General features: G+C 47.5%; 1 long non-coding RNA gene across 1 annotated transcript; it reads left to right on the top strand.

Moving 5' to 3' along the window:
• Nucleotides 1-5,014: 5,014 nt before the first annotated feature.
• On the top strand, nucleotides 5,015-12,196 carry LOC114107226 (uncharacterized). Its single transcript, XR_003585306.2, has 2 exons — nucleotides 5,015-5,092; nucleotides 11,446-12,196. It is a non-coding gene; the product is annotated as an uncharacterized lncRNA (long non-coding RNA).
• The last annotated feature ends 5,742 nt before the right edge of the window (nucleotides 12,197-17,938 follow it).

The raw sequence follows: 17,938 nt of genomic DNA, 5'->3' as shown, positions 1-17,938 counted from the left end.
ACTTAGCGAAAGCCTAAGAATTTAGCAAGACCCTTTCTCAAAATAAAAAATAAATTATTAGACAGGCAAAGTGGCACACACCTGTAATCCCAGCAGCCCAGGAGGCTGAGACAGGAGGATTGTGAATTCAAAGCCAGCCTTGGTAACAGTGAGGCACTAAGCAACTCAATGAGACCCTGTCTCTAAATAAAATACAAAATAGAGCTGGGGATGTGGCTCAATGGCTGAGTGCCCTTGGGTTCAATCCCTGGTACCCCTCCAAAAAAAATTTATTTATTTATTAAAAGGGCTGGGGTGGCTCACTAGTTAAGTGCCCCTGGGTTCAATCCCCAGTACCACAAAAAAAAAAAAAAAACCCTAAACAAAACAATAACAATAACAACAACAACAACAAAGCAGTACCCTCCAAATAAGCACAAAGTCACAGATTTTCAGATACACTTCTTCACCACGGGCCAAAACACAATTAGAAGGCTCTTCCCCTGATGTATTTGTTTATTTGCCAAAGAAGTATTGATGTCCAGCTTTTAACAGATGCTATTTATATCAGAATCATAACAAAAGTGCCATCCATCTGCCTTGGCATCCAGAGAAAACACAATTCAACACAAGAGTAAAAAATGTGCGCAGCCAAACAGAGATGGCACCAAAAGCAAAAATTATTGGAACTGGTAGCTTGGGGGAGGTGGTTGGGGATTAGCACTTGACTACATTGAAAAAAACTATAAGCAACACAAAAGATCTTGGCAGTTAAAACCAAATACTTGAGAAAAACCTCTCCTCGTCTATTCCACTGTCAAATGGATGGTCTGTCATATCTGGGGACACATATTATGAAGCTCCCTCTAAGACTTCCATTTGCTTCCATGTATCCCTCAGTCATTCACTGAGCGTCTGTGCTTTGGGACAGTGGGAAAAACAAAGGACTTGGAGTCAAGCAGACATGGGGTCAAACTGGCTCTGCTATCTACTGTGCAAACTTGAAAGTTAAATAACCTCTTCCTGAACCAGTTTCCTCATTTGCAAAATGGAAATAACATTTCTCCTTAAAACAAGTATTCTTAACCTGGAATCTAGGGACCACGTGTCCACACATGTGCATCTGTAAATCTATAAACTCTGAGATTGAATACACACTTGTATGTGATTTGACTATCTTTGCTTTACACAGAGCAAGTGACTCCCCCCCCCCCAAAAAAAATGTTTAAATCTACTAAAAGCCAGGAAAGGACTCCAGCTCACATCCCTGAAGTGCCTGGCACGCAGTAAGCTTTCACTGTTTGGTTGCCATTCCTCTTTTCAGGTCCTTGGAATGTACAGAAAGATAAACCAGAGCACAGGACATATGTCAGGCAGACTGTTGCTGTGTAGGATACTAAGTTTTGCCGGGTGCGGTGGCGCACCCCTGTAATTCCAGTGGTTTGGGAGGCTGAGGCAGGAGTATTGCCCCAGCAACTTAGTGAAGTCCTAAGCAACTTAGGAAACCCCTGTCTCAAAATAAAAAAAATAAAAAGGGCTGGGGATATGGCTCATGGTTAAGGCTCAATCCCTGGTACAAAAAAAAAAAAAAAATAGGATGCTAAGTGTCATCTCAGGATATTAAAGGATGATCACAGAGAACAAAGCAGTCCAGAACACCCCTGCAGGAGGTGCTGACAGGCAGAGGTACTGACAGGCCAGAGGCACCCCGAGTGCCAAGAGAGGGAGGTGACCACTGCTGCAGCACCTCAGTGCCTTGGCAGGGCCTGGCAGTGGGCAAGCGCTCAATGAATCGCTGCTAAGGAAATGAACAAGTAAAGGACCGAACCAACCAAGGGGACAGGATAACACTGTTCACAAAGTCCCACAGTGGAGGCAATCAGAGGGCGTTACTGGAAACGATTATTCAGGAATCTTTAATTTCAATATTCAGTTCCAACGCAGTAGCCCACACACTCCCTGATAGTGGAACGCTAAGCCTCCACTTCCCTCACCCACCTGTAACCCAGGCCCTTCCCAGTCTCTGAGATGAGCCCCACGAGAAAGTTCTCTTTGATCTAGGTAACACAGAACTGTTATTCCAGGAGGAACTAAAAGGTTTTGTTTAGGAGGATCGCAAGTTCAAAGCCAGCCTAAGTAAGGCACTAAGCAACTCAATGAGACCCTGTCTCTAAATAAAGTACAAAATAGGGCTGGGGATGTGGCTCAGTGGTCGAGTGCCCGAGTTCAATCCCCAGTACCAAAACCAAAACCAAAAGTCTTGTTTACTTGTACAAAACGATGCAACTTCCTTCTTTTTTTTTTCCTTGGGTTGACAAAATGTGCAGCTAAATTTGCAGTCCAACTCTACTCCTTATCTCCGACGATCTGTGCATTCTCTTCTCTCCTGATGTTATTTTCCCACTCTGTGTGCCTTTTTTCATGATCCTGATTTCCATGTTTCTATTTTACCACATTGCAGGTATTCTTAGAGTCCAAGCCTTGGCAGGATTCGGGGAGTATACAAACACTGGAGAGTGGTAGAGTACTAGTCAAGAACACAGGTTCTATTAGCAGGCCGCCTGGAATAAAGGCCATGTTCTAGCATTTATCCACTTTATAAAGTCCTTTAACCCATGTCCCTGAAAATGGGAAAAGCAACTCCTTTTACACAGGCAGGTTGTGAAGGTAAGCAAAAAAAAAGCATGTGGACCCCAACCCAGGCCAACAACGTAGTAAGTGCTCAACATTAGATGGAGAGAAAAATAACAGATGGCACCTGAAACAAGTAAACAAAATAAAAGTCAGAGGTCAAAACCAAGAGAAAGAGAAGTTAAAAGTGAAGCATTTTGCCCAGCACAGTGGCACATACCTGTAATCCCTGAAGGCTGAGGCAGGAGGATCGCTAGTTCAAAGCCAGCCTCAGCAACTTAGTGAGACCCTACCTCAAAATAAAACATAAACAGGGGTGGGGATGTGTCAGGCACAGTGGCGCACACCTGTAATCCCAGAAGTTCTAGTGCAACTCAGTGAGACACTATCTATAAATATAAAAATATAAAAAAGCGCTGGGAGTATGACTCAGTGGTTAAGCACCCCTGAGTTCAATCCACCGCACCAAAAAAAAAAAAAAAAAAGAAGAAGGCCTTTAGTACCAGAAATACATTATATTCATGTTCTTTAATCACAATTTCCTCAAATACACCCCTCTTCCAAATAGTGAGGGCATCAAAGTGAATTAATATTTAAATAGAATATTACAATAATATAATCAACAAAATTGTGCAAGCCTAGATAAGGAGTATTTTTTTGATAGATACACTTCACAAAAAGACCATTTGTAGCATAAAAGAAAGAAAATTATGGTTGATTTCTTTTCTCACCATTTCTCATATTCATTATGCAGCTTAGTTTTCAATCCTGGAAGGGGAAGGAGACATCCAGGAAACCCTCTTGACTCTCAGTATGTACTAACTTCATACAGTCACTCAATACACATCTGTAAAGAAGATTCACTAAAGCAATGGCCTTGTGAGTGGCCACTGGCATCTGACCACAGTTCTGGGCTGGACAGGAACCATTCTACTGAACATTCTCACAGAGCTGGCTCTGTCTCTAGGTGCTGGTCAGCCGAAGAGGTCACAGCATGAGTGCTGGAGAAATTGCTGTCCACAGGGAAGCAGTGAATGGCTGGAAAGGGGCAGGAAAAAGGCAGACAAAATTGGAGAACAAAATTTAAGTTCTCAAGTAAATATTTCTTGACATATTATCTACAAACACCTATCACAAATCAAATATTAAACTGAATGTGGAGGGGAAAGGGAAAGCATTATATAACTAAAACAGAATCCTTGTCCTCAAAGACACGGTTGGATGGAGGCAAATATATTCACAGATGACCACTCCTGCCTGGCTGACTTTCCAATCCCCAGACCTTCGCTGAATAAACGTTTGCTGAATTGAAGGTAATGGATAAAATAAGGATAAAGGCACCGTAGAGTGTACAAGTAGAATTTATTTATGCCATTTCTGTAAGTTTACCCCTTAAGGATTACTAATGAAATTTTTAAAACACTATGAATGTCTCCAAAGTGATGTAGGAGCCTGCTTAATGCGTCAAGACGTCCTCAAAGGCTAAGATTTTCAGGAAAGGAGAGAAAGGGAGGGGAGGGATGATATGGACAACTGTCTTAACTAAGACCAGAATCACACTACATTTCACAAAGTGCTTCCAGACAAAATGAGCGAGATTGGGTAGGGATTGCCATGTGTGGCTATGTGTGGTCCAAGGGGAAGAGTGGGAAAGAGCAGAGATTTGCCACGATACAGAAACGCGTTTGTATTTTGGCTTTGAGGTTTTCTAGTTGTGTGATCTGGACAAACCCCTCAGACTCCAAGTCCTCATCTATAAGCTGGAGTTAATGGTATTCAAGATTGCTGTGGGGCGTGAATGAACACGGGGCACGAAACGTTTTGTAAAACTGGAGCGATCTGAGGCATTTCCGCACACGATCCCTGTCAGATCCTCGAGATCCCGGGAAGATGCCATCACCTTCCACGCTGTTCACTGTCGCTTTCCTAAAAGTCGCGGAGCTCTAGGGGAGCAGGGACCGCCCTGTGGGCAGCAGCCCAGAGCCTACGACGTGCCAGGCACAGGCAGCCGCTCCTGGACGTGCTGGGCACACGAACCACAACCTGCGTCCCAGTGGGTCTCGGCCATGAGACGCTCGGGCGCCCGCTCGGCTCCTCCTCGGCCCCAGGGCTCGCGCGTCGCCACCCGAATGCACGCGGGGAGCGTGCGCCGTGGCTCGCGGCCTTACCCCGGCCCTGCCCGCGGCTCCGCCTCGCGGGGTGCGCGGACCCTTGGTAACAGAGGCCAGGCCCACCCCGCGTCTTCGCGACGCGGTTGCCAAGCGACGAGCACCCTCGCCGATTGGGCAGTGGGACTCCGCCCTGATAAGAAACAGAGCCGCGATTGGTTGAATGGAGGGCAGCGCGAGGCGAAGGGGGCGGGGCCAGGGTGGCGGATCCGCCTCCGAAAGAACTTCCGCCGGAAGTTCCGTTCCCGGGGAAGTGGAAACCGGGCGACCGGCATCTTGGCAGCGGGTTTCTGTTACGTGGGCTTTCTCGTCAGGTGAGGCCCGGTCACAGCGAACTGCGTAGGGCCGTGTGGCCTGGGGTAGCGAGTTCCCGTCTCTGAGCTGCGGAGTCTTCGTCTGCTACAAACGAAGCGCAGTCTCGTGGGGCAGAGGCGAAGCTCCTAGCGCCCGGTTCCTGCTCGTTGTCACGCGTGTCCCCCGCCGAGCGCCGTTGCCCTCCAGCACCCCGCTGTCACGCGGGGCCCCTGCGCCGCACAGTGAAGCCGCCCGCGTCCCCGCCCTGCCCCACTTCTTTTAGTGGCGTCCTCAGCGGCCACCGCCGCGTCCCCGCCTCCGGGCTTGCGGGGGCCCCATGTGGGCCGCGCGCCCCAGCTGCATCCGCGCCGTCCCGCTATGAGGTCTTAGGACACGCTCGGACGGCCACCAGGACCGTTCTTGATGACCTCGCTGTCCTCCCGCGGTCGCTGTGGCCACGAAGCACGAAGCCAGTTTGAAGGCACCCAGCTGGCCAGCTCGGGCTGGTTTCTTCCCAGGCCTCTCTGGTTGGCTTGTCCATGGCCCCTGTGTTAGGACCTGCTCTTGTCCTAACACCAGTTTGCTGCATTAGGGCGACCCTAGTGACCTCTTGTTGATTTCCTCCTTACGGCTTTGTCTCTGGATATGGTTGCATGCTGAGACCGCGAGGTTAGGGCTCCAACGTATGAATGGGAGCTGGACGACACAATTCAGCCCTTAAAGGCATACAGGTGTTGTGTACAAATCATATTCAAAAATTTTTTGGAAAGTTTGAAATTATTTCCAAATTTTAAAAAAGCATAAAAAAATCTGTGCAAGTATTTATTTTGTTTATAGATTTACTGTCGTTGTCCAATATCATATTGTCTTAATTACTATTCTAGGAATAATATTATCTTGGGTCGTCTCTACATTCCTCTCTATATTTTAAAATGATTTGAGATGACTGATATGAAGGAAGAGATTTAGACTTACATGTCCCCAGAAACAGGAGGCATAGCATGCTACACAAGGCCACCTGGGGAAGCACCCGAGTCAGGAGGCAGAAGGGTGAGGAGAGATGTGGAAAGGAGCCTTTCTTGTGGTTTCCACAGGAAAGGAAGCTGGCAGGTTAGCCTTGGCTAGTTAAGGAGAGCTCTAGAGCACTGGGGCAGGAACCTGGCCTTAGAGAGAGTGTGGCAGCCCTGAGGGTAAGAGCTCCAGAAAGGAGGTAGTCTGGGTGTGCACTGGGATGGGGTAGTTTTCCTATGAAAACCGGACTTTCTAGGATTTGGCCAAGCCCAGGAGGGGCAGCTGCTCCTTTGTTAGCAAGGCCCCAGATGTCAGAGCACCAGAAAATACAGAAAGTTAAAGCCTTGGGGAGTAACACATGCTGTTTATCCATTCATTTCTTGATAGATGGTTGGGTTGTTTCCACCTTTTGGCTGCAGTCAATAATACCACTATGAACACCAGCTCACAAGTATCCGAGTTCCTCTTTGCAGTTCTGTATTACTAAGTGGAATCGCTGGGTCCTGTAATCCTAAACGTTCCCCTTTGAGGACCCACTAGACAGTTCTCTACAGCAGCCGTATCCCTTCACATTCCCACCAGCAACCGATGAGGGTTCCAATTTCACTACTGTCTTTCAGTTTGGGCTTTGAGATTTTGGTTAGTATGAAGTGGTATTTCAGTGTGGTTTGATTTGCATTCCGCAATGACTAATGATGCTGAACATCTCTCTTTTCATTTGCTTATTGGTCATTTAAATGTCTATTCAAGTCTTTTATCCATTTTTAAATGAGGCTGTTTGTCCTTCTGCTAAGTTGCAGGAGTTGTTTATATAATCTGGATATTAAATCCTTATCAACTATATAATTTGCAAACATTTTCTTCCATTCTTTTCACTCTCCAGTTTTTTTTTTTTTTTTTTTTGGTCCCAGGGATTGAACCCAGGGGTGCTTAATCACTGAGCCACATCCACAGCCTGTTTTTAAGTATTAGAGACAGGGTCTCACTGAGTTGCATAAGGCCTTAATAAGCTGCTGAGGCTAGCTTTGAACTCACCATCCTCCTGCCTCAGTTTCTCGAGCTACTGGGATCACAGGTGTGTGCCACTGCACCTGGCTCCCTCTCCTAGTTTTTATGTTCATGAAGTGTATTGATTTTTTAAAATTCCTAATCCAATTAGGCATTGCTAGCATATAATGTAGATATGTGATTGACTTTGTATGCTGATTTTATATCCCATGATTGATAAATTCATTAATTTTAATTAATAAGCTTTGTACTTTCAGACTTACCCAGTCTTGTCATCTGCAAATAATAACTTTTATTTATTTATTTTTTTATAATCCTTATATTTTTAAAAAGCCTCGTTGCACTAGATCTCCAGCACAGTGTGAGAGGTGATAGGGCAGACCCCATTCTCTCCTCAGCTGCTTCAAATATTTCACCACATGATATGTTGTTTCCTTTGGGGTATGGGAGTTTTTGTTTGATGTTTTTATAGATATCTCTCATCAAATTCAGAAAGTTCCCTTCCAGTCTTAGTTTACTTAGAATTTTTATTTATAACTGGGCATGGTGGTGCACGCCTGTAATATCAGTTATTTGGGACCCTGAGGCAGGAGTATTGCAAGTTTAGGGCCAGCCTCAGCAACATAGAGAGACCCTGTCTCAAAAAAAAAAAAGTGCTTGGATGTGGCTCAGTGGTAAAGTGCCTTTGGGTTTGATCCCTAGTACCAAAAAAAAAAAAAAAAAAATTGTAAAAACTGTTTGAATTTTACCGATTTTTCTACATTTGCTGAAATGACCCAATGTTTTTTCTTCTTCATTCTGTTAATGTGATAATTTTTTATCATTCAGATGACTTTGAATTCCTAGAATAACTATTTTATATACCACTGGATTAAATTAGCTAATATTGTTTTGGCCACTTGTCCGTTTATTGGTCCCAAAGTCTTGTTAGATGCTCAGCCATGCTCACACATTCATGTTGTGCCTATAGCTGCTTCTGCATCACAGTGGCAGAGCTGAGTTGTCACAGAGATCGAATGACCTACAAGGACAAAAATTTTACTCTCAGGTCCCTTTACAGAAAAGGTTTAAGTCCTAGGTTTTCTCATGGGAGAGACTGACCAGCATTTTCCCTTTTTGTAACGTCCTTATCAAGTTTTAGCACTGAGGTTATCCTCACCGCACAGGGCACACTGAGGAGTGCTTTCTTTCTTTTTTTTTTTTTTTTGTTCTCTCAGTTTTTGTAATACTTGTGTTAATTTGTTTTCTTTAAATGTTTAGAAATTTTGACTGGCAGAGGCATTTGGTCCTGGGGTCTTCTTTGTATGAAGTGCTGAAAAATTGATTCAAGTTCTGTTTGTGTCTCCTTGTGTCTCCCTGGATAACTTGTGCTTTCCAGAGAATCTGTCCACTTCATCTCAGTTGTCAAGCATGTTGGCCTAACACTGTTTTCAACACCCTCTTAGCACCAGGTCTGGTGGATCTGGGTGACCAACTGTTCTGTTTGCCAGGAAATGAAGGGTTTCCTAGTACATAGTCTTTAGTGCCAAAACCAGGACTGTCAGTCACCCTGGATCTGCAGTGACATCGCTTCCTTCCTTCCTGTTAATGGTTTGTCTGTAGATTTTCAAATAGATCTCCTACTCATTTTCCTCTCATTGATTTTTTGCTCTTTTTTACTTCCTTATTTCTTTTGGGCATAATCTGCTCTTCTCTTCCTGCCATTATGATATGAATATTGAAATCACTGACTTTCAGCCTTTTTTCTTTTCTAAGTCAGGTGTTCAAAGCTATAAAGGACCCCCTACCCCACGCACTGTTGTGGCTGCATTGTCATAGACTGATTTGGAGCATTCAGTTAAAAACCTCGTTTTAATTTCCATCTTTTTGGCCTATGGCTGTATAGAACTGTCTTAATTTATACACATTTGGGGGATTTTCCGGCCATATTTTTGTTGTCAATTTTTTAGCTCATGTCCATTGTGGTCAGAGAACTTTAAGATTTTATCTGCTGAAATTTGTTGAGACTCATTTATGGTTCACCATATGATCAGTTCTAGGAACTACTTTACGTGCACTTGAAAATAGTGTGCATTTTGGAGTTGTCAAGTTGTTGGGTTTTCAAGTTAGGTCAGGTTTATACAGCTGTTGAAATTCTCCATCTCTTCTTTCTGTTGTTGTTCCTGTTCGTTCTTTTCCAGAGAGAGGACACAATAAAAGTTGTTTAGTTGTGAATCTGCTGCCAAGGAATCAATTCAGTTTTTATTCATATGAAAATGCATTTATTCACTGTCCTTGTTAAAAGATGTTTTTGCTGAATATAGACTCTAGGTTGGCAGTTATTCTCATTCAGCATTTTAATGATGCTGTTTAGTTATAGCTGGCTTTCGTCCTTGAGTTTGCCAAGTCTTCTGTCTTCGGAAGGAATGTGTCTTTCTTTTCTCTGGAGTTTTAAAGGTGGGCCTATGTGTGGTTTTGTCTTTGTTTTGCTTGGGTTTGAATATGTGGCCTCATGTCTTTCATCAGTTTTAGAAAATTCTTGACCATTATCTCTTCAAATGTTGCTTCTGTCTCATATTCTCCTCTTCTGTGACTGTCAGTTATAAGGACTATTCACATAACGTTGGAACAGTTGTGTTTAAAAAAAAAATGTGGCTATTTATAATCTCAAGGGTTATCTCCACTGTATTTTTGTAGCTTTTTTTAAATTTTATTTTTTAGTTATAGTTAGATGCAATACCTTGATTTTATTTATTTTTTTTATGGTGCTAAGGATCATACCGAGGGCCTTGCACGTGCTAGGCGAGCGCTCTACCACTGAGCCACAACCCCAGCCCCACTATATTGTTTTTTAAAGTTCACTTTAGAAGAGCTATTTAAAATAACATCTAATATATCCAACATCAGAAAAAAAAATAATGACATGGCACTAGGAATTCACTCAGTCTGTGTTAAATCAGTCCCTTCCTCCCCCTCTGTCCTTCTTCTGTCTCCTCCGCAAGGTGTACTCCAATTCATATCCAGATAGTTAAAATAAATACACAAACAAAAAAAGTGAGGGTTATTTGTTGTTCAGAATAAAGTAAGTATGAGAACAGGCCTTTATGTGGGAGTCTTTGAAAGGATTCTAGTTTTAGCAGTATTCTTCTGAGAGAATTTTAGATGAAAACTGATAATCTGGCTATGTGAGCAAACAATATTTTAGTAGGGACTTAGTGTCTTTTGAACTGACCTGAAATCAGCAGGGAAGCAGAGCAGTGTACATCTGGGCCAGTGTAGCTACCAATCAGGAAACTCGAAATCCTTCCTTATTTCTTTGAATCCATGTAAAGTAGTCCTCCCTGCTTTCTCTGATTTCAGTTACATTAGGGTCAACCATGGTCCAAAAATATTACATGGAAAATATCAGAAATAAACAATTCATGAATTTTAAACTGCACCCTATTCTGGGTAGGGTTATGAAATCATGTGCCATCCTGCCCCACCCTGTCCAGGATGTGAATCATCTTGTCCAGGGTATCCACACTGTATGTACCATCCACCCATTAGCCAACTACATACCGGTCTCGGTTATCAGATTAACAGTCTCTCAGTGCTTGTGTCCAGCTAACCTTCACATAGTAGCCTAACACTACATCACAGCACCTATGTCATTCACTTCATCACAGGCATAGTAAGAACAAGGATGAGGACAGTACAATAAGGTGTTCTGAGCCAGGTGCACCCCTGTAATCCCAGCTACTCCAAGGCTAAGGCAGGAGGATCCCAAGTTCAAGGCCAGCCTGGGCAGCTAAGCATGACCCTGTCTCAATATTTTTATAAAAGGTTGAGGTGCAGCTCAGGGCTAGAGTGCTTCCCTAGCGTGTGCAAGACCCTGGGTTCAATTCCCAGTATCATTAAAAAATTAAAGATACTCTGAGACTGAGAGCATACTTACATAACTTTTATAATTATTCTGTTTTATTATTAGTGATTGTCATTAATTTCTTTACTGTGTATATTTTTTAAATTGAACTATTCCCATGGGTACATATGTTAGGGAAAAAAAGAAAACTATAGGCACATATAGGGTTCAGTCCAATCCTCAGTTTCCAGCATCACTGGGGGTCTTAAGATGCAACCCCAGAGTGAAAAGGCAGATGACTGTATTCAAAGGACTGACTAGACAAGGCTGTCACAAGGGTTACCACAGATGTTTTTGTGTGTTTGAAGAGCGTCTTCACTCTGAAGGATTTCCTTGCTCCTGGGAATTTCTCACTTCCATGAGAAGAGTTAGTTTTTGTTTTTGTTTTTAACAAGATCCTAAATCCATCTTACTTGTATCCTGATGAAACCATAATCTCTATTAAAGTAGGTCTGATCTTTGTTCAAACAGCCCAGAGTTCTGTAATGTGACAGTTGCTGCAAGGGACAGTCTTCAGGGATTGTTGCTTTGAAGGAACAGCTTTCGCAGTGCCTTGGGTGCCCTGCAGTGGGTCTGCTTTCCCAGGGAACCCTGGATCTTGGGGGTGCTTCCTGTCCTCTCCAGGATACCCATCTGCATCACTTAAATGAGCCAAGTGAGTCACTTGCTTCCTGAACACAATCTCCACTCCTCCTACCCACTGCATAGATCTGCTGCCCAAGACCTTTGATGATCTTGAAAAGCAACTGTGAGGAACAGGAGAAAATATATTTACACTTAGGATTGCCAGCAGACGGCCCATTCCCTCATGGATGGAGACAAAGCTGGGATCTTGGAGAACTGCATGGCAGTGACCCTCTGCTCACCCCGCGGGGCTGAGTCCTGAGTGGGTTTTCACCACAGTTCTGTGCACCTGGAGATGGGGCAATAAGGTGAAGCATGTGACTATCAGTCATCACTGCTGATGCTCCAAACAGAGGTTATGCCTGTGTGTGTGAGCAGCAGGGACTGACTGACCTGAGACCTGAGGGACCAGCCTCCCCCACATCTGTTAATAAAAAGGGACAGAAGAGCAAGCACTGGCCAGGTGCACGCTGCCCAGAGCGCCTGTGGGAATTCTGACTGCCGTTCCTTCTGCTGCCTCATAAGAGCTGCCTAGCTATCCTCAGGGGAAGAGAAATTAAATAAAAATAAATGAGGTATAAGTAGCTGTCTTGGAAAAGCTATTGTCGTTATTTTTTCTTTACTAAAATAGATGCTTCCTCCCTCGGATGCGTACCTTGACAGAGGCAGCTGCTCGCTTCCAGCCAGCCAGAAACAAAACTGCACTGTTCATTTGTCACTATAAGTAATTGATCACCATTTGTAAACGGGCCATTTCAGTGTCTATTCTAGGATCCCACGTTCAGAGAGACTCGACACCGGCTCAGCACAGTCCCGTAGAAACTTCCACCCCTTAATGCACTAATATACTATTAAGCTCTTGATTTCCCTTATAGCTGCTAGTTGTCTCCTTTCATGGAAATGGAATAAAAAATCCACTTATCTTGCTCCTGAACAAGATTCCACAGTGTAGAATACAGAAATTTTGAGTTTCAATGAGTCCTGCCCTCTCAACAACATTGTCTTGCAGCCATCTTAGAAGAATGGCCCTCCCTCTGAACAGAGAAGCAGTTAGAAAAGAACAATTTCATGTTTCGTACACCTGGGCCACAAGCAAACCCCTGGCAATCACAAGTAATTCTCTTTGCCGAGAGCCAGGATCTTGCAACAGCTTGCAATTAGTGCTGTTTAGCATTTAATTTGCCTTTAGTTAGGTAACAAGCGTCTATTGATTACCTGACAGGAGCAGGGTGCTGCACTAAGCACAGAGTGGGGAGAGTGACAAAGGAGGTGCTGCCCCTGCTTATGGTCTACTGGGGCTGAAAACATCTACCCTGGAAAGGAAGACAGCTAACAAATGTAAAGCAATATCCCATGACTGGGGACTCTCAGAATCCCAGGATCCAAGTCCTGGCACGCTACACAGAGAAAGGTGAGCTGCTGCGCCTCATCTCACGATGGGCATGGGCATGCAGTCACCCTCTCTGGGGAAGGAAGCCTCAGCCTCTCCCTCCTCTGGAGGGTCCCAAGTGTGGTAGGACCCAGGGCAGAGGTGGTCGCTAACCACTGGAAATCGGCCAGTCTACCACATTTGGTGACTGCCTAAGGTCTTAGGTAAAAATGCAGCCTCAGTGTGAACTTTAAGGTGAACACAAGATGGGGACGTGGACCTACAGCACTGGGAATGCAGAGGCCAGGGATCTGCTCCGAGCAGAGCACGTGCTTAGCATTCTTGAGGCCCTGGAATAAATGCCAAGCAACAAAAAGCAGCAGCAGGGGACTCCAAGACAGTGTAGGAGCCACCAAAGTCAGGGAGGCCGACACAAGAGTCAGGGCCTTGGTGTGGGCGGGGCCAAAGGGCAAGTACCAGATGAAGTGCTTTCAGGGTCAGGGACACTGGCATCCGAGTGCTACCAATATGACCCCACTGAGCTGGATCCAGCAGGCAGCAGGAATGTCCTGCCAAGACTCCACTGACCAAGGCCTCTGTGCCAACGTCTTGACCCCAGGGAAAGTGAAAGGCATGCTCATGGCCCTCCTCTGATGCTTCTGCAGTCGGTCACTGGGTCCCGGTTATGTGATGGGAGGTGCAGTATTGACCAACAGTGGAGCTTGCAGCCCCCACACTTTGTACCCAGCTCAAAGCTGAATCAGTGGAAGCTGGGTTAAGTCAGGGAACAGTAGCCCAGGTGGGGCATGGTGGGCACAAGAGCACAGAGATGGACTCTGAGCTGCCAGTGGCATCTGAAAGATACTCCCCCCAACACCCGGAAACAATGTACTACAAAGTACAAAGGCGGGGCTGAGACTGGCGATTGGGCCATTCACTGAAGTCTTCTGAGGACGTACAGACGAGTCAAGTCCCTGGTGACACGGAGGGAGTGGTCCTTCTGCAGAGATGGCCTTGCTCACAATATTCTCAGACTCCTGTTCCCAGCTGGTGCCCGACACCATGCATATATGTAAAGATGACAACTTCAAAAAAGATACAATGCATTTTCTGGTTGGTTTTTATTTTTCAGACACACTTAGCATTCTTTGGTTTAAAAAAAACCAAACTGCTTTTAATAAGCACAGGCTCCTATCCTCGTGGCAGGAGACAGATTTAAGGACTGCAGCTCAGACGCTCCATGCCAACCAGCACGCAGGAATCCAAGTGTGCGAATCAAATTGTCATTTGATGTACAGATTTGGCAAGAGCTTAGCACGCCTTGGAGATGGGAACTGCAGGCCAATCTGTGTGGCAGGTGCTTCTGCGACTGATTCTTTTGCTGGCCCGTCCCTCCTCAGCTACAAAGTCACTGGCTTCATTAGCTCCTCTGTGGAGCTGGTCGGTAGGCAATCTGACCACACAAAGGAGTCTCCCAAGGCTCTGGGCTGAGACCTCTTCACCTTGGGATGAAAGGACCCTGCTTGAATTCCTGGACGTGGACAGAGCTGGACCTGGAACTGCAGTGGGGACTGGGCGAGGCTGCCTGCCCTGGCATGGCCTGCTGTATTTCTGTCCATGCCCCTGCACGCACCCTCCGCTTCCTGCCCTGTTTTTAGACCCAGCTCCCACTGGGTTTCTCACATAAGCAGCCTTTCTGCAGCCCTGAGGTTGTCTGCTCCCAATCTCTGCAGAGGTCACTCTCCACCATTCCTGGTGGGGACAGTCCCTCAGCCATAAACAGACTACAAGACTACAGTGAACAAACTGAGGCCCAGGCTGGGAGGGCAGGTGCCTTGCCCAGTTCCAGCACCTAGACTTCAGAGCCACCTCTGCTCCCCACCAGGCCCTTTTCCATACTGATGTGGGTGATGACACAGAGCAGAGCCCATGGAATAGAATGGTGGGTCCCCAGCACCCAGCACCAGGCCTCACAGAGTAGGTGCTCAGTAAATGCCAAGAGATGAAGAAAGGAGACAGGCGTGACCAAGGAGGGACGCTGGCAGCTTCATAGGCACCACGTGCCTCAGCTTAAGGGAAGAGGCAGAGGAGAGGTGGGAAAGGGAGCACCAGGAACAGCTACCCTGCAATCCAGCCTGGATCCATACAGCCAGAGACTTCCAGGCTGCACCTCAGGAACAAGCAGGGTCCATGGCATGGACAGTAAAGGAACAGACACTCAGAACTGGGGCCAGGGCATGGGGTCATCAGGTGACGGCTCAGAAGATGCAGCCTCCACCAGCCAGCCAGCTGCAGTGGTCGGAAGGTACAAGGTGGGCAGCTTCCTGAAAGGAAAGAGCGGCGCTGGCAGTTGAAGTAGCCTTTCACTCACTAGTCACTGACCAGGTGCCCACCTCTGACCTAGGAAGACAGAACCTTTGTTGCTCTCAGAGCACGGCTGTTCATTGAAGGACACGGCCACAGGACACCGAGGTGGGCACAAAGAGAGGACAGTAGGGAGCACGAGGAACCGCAGTCCAGGGAAGGAGAGGGACTCGCCCCAGGCGGAGGCAGCAGGGCTGGGGGCCCAGCGTGAGGAAGTGAACATCCCAAGGTGCAGAGACACAGCTGGCAGGGACAGTGCCTGCAAGGTCACTAGAGACTTCGCAGAGTCTGGAGGCAGCAAGCTTACCAGGGACCGTGCATCCGGCTGCTGGGGATATCAGAGGCCATTCCTTGCTGGGCAAGGCTGGACCCTGACCAAGGTGCCATCCCTGTACTGCAGTGCATGCTGTGCACCGAGGAGCTCAAAGGTTCCGAGTGGGGAGGGAGAACTCCAGAGAACAGGGCTGGCGCCACAGAGCCCAGGCACCAAGACTCCTCCAACACCAGCTCCATCCCCAGCCCAGGAAGGGGGGGCCAGCACGCAGTAGGGCCTGTAGCTGATTGGCGTCCCTCTGCAGTGCTGTGACCACCACTGTGCACTCCTCAACCACAGAACTGAGGCCATGAGCTGCCAACAGCACCCTGGCCACCAGGCGGAGCTGGCGCAGAGCAGCTGGGGTAGGGATTTGTGCATTGTTTAAGGGCCATGGTGGTGTCATGACCATTCTGAAAGTGAACGGGACAAAGGTGACTGCCTTCCTGCACATGATGATGCTGGGTCAGAGGAGCGTCCGGTGGGATGCCATGGAGCCCATGCTGGTCCCCACTCAGGTCAATAACGGGGCCAGGAGGGAAAACAGGATAAGCTCCAAACACCTAGTGTCGGAGCAGGGCCCCAGCCTGGGGAGGCTGTGGTCACACGCTCTGCCCAGGGCTGCAGCACCAACTCACAAGTACACATACACCTACGTCCACCCAGACACATCCCAGCACCTTCCTGGCATGTGAAATAAAGGGCAACCACTGACGGACACGAGCTCCTAGTGGCCTGTTTTCACAGCAGCCACCTGGGCACCCTCGCCCTCTGCCTGTCCAGGCTCCTCCCAGCAGGCCCTGCTGGACTCCAACTGCGCTCAGCACACTAACTCCTCCAGCCGCCCACGACACCCTCACACCTGCTTCTACCTGTGTCCTCGCGGTTCCTCATGGCCCAGCTGATGTCCCTCATCACAGCTCGGAGGCAGCAAGGTAGGAACTGCAGATGACACCCAGGACCCGTGAATGCCAAGACCAGACTTCCAGGTGGGGAGGGACCCTGGAGATGTCTTCATGCTGAGCCTGCCTGCGCCACAGTATGGGCGGCCCCGCAGGTGACTCACAGGGCAGCCAGGGAAGCCTTGGAAGATGCAAAGCAGGTGTCCTCTCCTATGAAACAAACCACCCACGGCTTCCTTTTTAGTGCAAAACCCCTTCCAAAGCGAGCTCCTGCCATAGGAGTGCCTGGGGCACACTGCTGCCACCCAGGCTCTCCTCAGTGGCTCCCTGAGCGGGGGCCTTCCACTCCTCCACAGCCTGCTCCCCAGCTCTCTGCTGGCACTCTGGACCCTGACCTTGCCTCAGGTCTGACTGACTTCTCTCCCCACTGGGACACACGTGCCTGGAGGCTGGGCTGTCTCACTGCTCTGCTGCTGCTCTGCACAGGGCCCAAGACAGAGCAGGTGCTCAAGTATCTAGTGGATAAAAGACGCCCTGAAATGAGGGGACATCAGCAGAGCAGGTGTGGGGTGGAGCGAGCCCACCACGCACTGCCTTTGGACTCCATGAGCTCCCTGCGGTGTTTCAGGTGGGTGCATGCCCCAGGGCAGACAGCAGGGCAGACAGCAGGGCAACGCAGGAGGGACACACAATGAACCAACCAGACACAAGAGAGGGTTTCACCTGTGGCCTGGAGGAAGTCACTCACCTGACAGTAAACAGGATTCTCCAGGAAGCTTTCGCTTTCTCAAGAAAAACAATGTCACCTTCCCTTCGATAAGGACCCTGGAGAGGCCTTGGAATTCATGGGGGGCAGTGCAACCCTGACTGCTTAGCTGTTCCTGGCAAACCCCAGGACACAGTGCTGTCCGGCAGGCTGCAGAGGCGGAGGCCCGCCCCACAGGTGCATGGAAACCCCTCCTCCCTCCAGCCACCTCTTTATAAAAGGTGAAAGGGATCCTAATTATATACACACACGGGGTTGTACTCTGTGAATACATAAAAATACGCCAAAACACAGGGAGCCAAACGTTGGAAACCGTGAGTTAAACAGCCTGATTCTGGTCTCAAGGTGGCCGGTTTCCCTCTGTCATCAACCTCAGGGAATGGGACATTTATGTGGCTCACCCTCCTGTTGTCCCACAGTCCTGAGGACCCACAGGGACGTCCTCCACCCCCAGCACACGCACGACAGAAGGCAGGGCAAGTGTCTTTATTCAAGATGCAGCAAGCACAGCAACACCAGGTGGCGCTCGGTGACACCACCCAGTGCGAAAAATAGAAAAATAGAAATGAAATTTCACAGAAAGCAGCCTGTCCCGGACGCACAGAAAAGGTGCCACCACCTCCGCG

The sequence above is a fragment of the Marmota flaviventris genome, chromosome 3 (assembly GCF_047511675.1).
Source record: "Marmota flaviventris isolate mMarFla1 chromosome 3, mMarFla1.hap1, whole genome shotgun sequence".
In the NCBI taxonomy this organism is placed as follows: domain Eukaryota; kingdom Metazoa; phylum Chordata; class Mammalia; order Rodentia; family Sciuridae; genus Marmota; species Marmota flaviventris.
The sequence above is the reverse complement of the archived record's forward strand: the minus strand, read 5'-3'. Positions and strand labels throughout refer to the sequence as shown.